Here is a 3205-nt window from a genome sequence, read left to right on the forward strand (position 1 = left end):
GTGTGGGAAACTAACAGGGAAATATGAGGAGGACTACATTCCCTAACTTACAACAGAGGGAATCTGGAAAGCTAGTATTCCATGGTAGGAAAACTACCACTTTGGTAAGTTAGAGATAAAGTCCAAGTACATGATCCTGCTTTAAATGTCACTCCCACAGATTCTCCCCTAACAGCTATGGTGCCTTAAAGTGAGCACATGGTGGGTTCTATCTCCCTACAGAAGCAGACATCCTGTTGTTATCACCTCCTGCTGTGCCACCCAGCCCCCTCATACCTTCCTTAGTGCAGCTATTAGGTTTCCTCACCTGTGAGCTTAGGGACCTTACTGTAGTTACCACCCACCCTGTGACGTATGTAACTACTGAATATGCATGGCTTATGGCTACCTATAAATATCCCAAGACAGTAAAGATGCTCTCTCCCTCTCTCTCTTCTCCCACCTCCACATGGACCATCAAGAGGGGCTGAGGTGAACATGCTACCATAGAATGTCTCTGATTCTTTTAGTACTCTCCTATCTTCTATGACTTTACTATAACCTTTATATAGTCTCGCTGTACAATCTCACTTACTAACCCTTCGATTGTTAGAGGCTGGTGACCTCTGACACCCGTGTGTTATAATGGGCCTAGGTTGTGACCAGGTTTAGCTTCACTTGTGCATAGGTGGCCTTAGTCTGTGCATGCTCTGTTCTGGATTTTCCCATTGTTGTCTAAAATTAGTGTGCATGATTTCTTTTTAACCCCTTTATTGTGGCAGCACCAGCTGATTTTCGGTAGGGTAGACATTTGGTGGAGACAACCCCCTTTCATCCTTAATCTAGTTACCTGTCATTACCAGGCACAAAAAATGACTGTGGCAAGTGATTTCTACCTGCGCTACTAGGTGCTCATTCCGTAGAGCACAAGGGCAAGTTTGGACATGAGTTCCTGGAGTTCAAATTTTGACCAGATGGAAAGTTTAGGTATGCCAACAACAGCAGTTACAAAAGTGATGTCATGATCAGAAAAGAGGGTTATGTACACAAGAGTCTAATGGAAGAAGTGAAGTGAATTATTGGTGACAGTGAAATTACAAAAGAAGATGATGCTTTGTGGCTGCATCCTGACAGGGTTGGCTGACAGGAACTTGAAACTGTAACCGGAGATGAACACATTTCTTTTATCAAATCCAAAATTGGTCCTTTTAAATCAGTCAATGGATCCCGAAGGCTGGCGAGTGCTTTTATGATGTGGTGGTACAGGACCTGAAATGTTTAGTTTTCAGTCTTATTGGATTACATTTCAAGATTAAACCAATGTAAATCTATACTTTTGAGCTATTTGTATATTTAATAAAGGGATGGGTTAAGGGTGGGATTATTTTTCATTTGTAATATTGAGATTTTTGTGAAATGTGAAGCAAATTTTCTTTTGTATGCAAACGGAACATAGGAAAATATGTAAAAAAGTTTAATGGTATCATTTATGTCCAGGAGGATTGGACAATCATTCACACTACAGTCAGTAAGTAAAAACGACTTGTCATTGAGATTTTATTCCAATTAAAGATATCAAAGCCTTAAAAAGAAAGATGGTCAAGGAAAACAGGTTTGCGAGACAGCCCTGGCCCTCAGCTCTATTTCTTAATTACAAGAAACTCATACCATTCACCTAAAGGTGCCATATGTCCACAACCAACCCACCCACTGCCAGCAAGTGGATTCAGATTCACAGCAATCCTATTGGGCAAAGTCGAACTGCTCCTTTGGGTTTCTGAGACTGTGAAGCCACCTGTGGAGTGGCTGCGGGGTTGAACCATCGACATTTCTTTAGCAGTCCGATAGCTAACTCACAGCTCACAAAGCAACCACTAAACTAGTGCATACTAAAAGTGCAGAAGGGAAAATGGAAAAGAGGCTAATTGTATGCGGGGATTGTGAGGCTTTAGCCAAGAGATGTAAGGCATTGGGCTTCCACGTGGTGGCAGAGGACCCGGACTTCCAACCCCGTACCCCCTCACCTGAGTGACTGCCTGAACAGGTTGGTGGAAGAGTCTGGCTCCAGGCTCCAGTTTCTCCACTCCTCTGGAACCCAGTGGAGCTGGTGACTCAGGGGAGGTCCCTCCCGGCTCCCAGTGTTCTAGGATGGCCCCAAGTGACTCACTGCTTCGCTCCCTCTCTCACGGTGACCCCCGGGGCCAATCCCTTAATGAGTCCACACCTCTCTCTTCTCATCTGGCTGGGACAACTGCTTGGTGGAGATTTTAAGCTCCCCTGGGGCAGGGCTCTCATTTCTTCCTGCTGCTTTGAGACAGGCTTCCAGAGGGTCTGGCCGGGCATAAGGCCATGGGGCAGGCCCAGGGCTCCAGGCCCTCCAGGTTCACTGGGGGTTCCTGCTGGAACCGTCTGATTTCAGAGCCATCGGACAGCCTTTCATACCAACTACAGTTTCGGAAGCATTGAGGGTTTGGAGAATTTCCCCCCCACCTTTTCATTTTTTGATCCCTTCTTGTAAAAACTTGTTCAACAACAACAACAACAACAAAGGCAACAACAACAACAACAAAGGCAACCAGTTGTCCCCTAAGTAAGCACAACAGGAAACACGGGGAAAGAGACGCAATGGGCGTCTGTCCCCCCGGGGGGCGGGGGCCACCTGGGCGGGTTCCCGCGGGACAGGAGTGGGTGTGTGAGGGGCACACGAAGAGCTCGCGGGGCGGTGGGAGGAGCTGAGCTCCAGCGAGCCCAGCCCTGGCAGGGGCGCTCGGGGTCATTGGGCCGGGTCACGCCCCTACCTCCCAGCGCGCTCCGTGGCAGCGGCGAGCGCGCGTCCGGTCCCCTGGGAGGCTGGAGGCGGCGACGTGGTTCTCCCCACGCCGAGCCGCCACCTGGGTTCGCTGCCCCACCGGGTCCAGCCAGGTGAATCCGGCGGGCGCATCTCCCTCTTGGCCCGGGACCCTGCCCCAGCTTGTCGCGTCCCCGCGCCCTCAGCCCGGGTCCCCACCCCCTGGGGGGTCACTCCCGTAGGGTGGCTCCTCCGGAGCCCGGCGCCGCATTCCTGGGGGCGGGGGTCCGCCCTAGGGTCGCGGACTGGAGCCGGGCCCGCGGCCGGACGCGGCGGGAACTAACCGGGGTAGGGAGTTGTCTTGGGCGCTCTGACTCTTTTGGGGGACGCGCGGGGACGCGAGGTGACTCGGGGACGCGGCGCCCGCGCAGGTCCCGG

The 3205-nt window shown here is 51.0% G+C and overlaps 1 pseudogene; it reads left to right on the plus strand.

Moving 5' to 3' along the window:
• Positions 1–851: 851 nt before the first annotated feature.
• LOC101663834 lies at positions 852–1305 on the plus strand (annotated as a pseudogene).
• The last annotated feature ends 1900 nt before the right edge of the window (positions 1306–3205 follow it).

The sequence above is a fragment of the Echinops telfairi genome, unplaced genomic scaffold (assembly GCF_000313985.2).
Source record: "Echinops telfairi isolate 266 unplaced genomic scaffold, ASM31398v2 ScPeMD7_7458;HRSCAF=8496, whole genome shotgun sequence".
Taxonomy (NCBI): domain Eukaryota; kingdom Metazoa; phylum Chordata; class Mammalia; order Afrosoricida; family Tenrecidae; genus Echinops; species Echinops telfairi.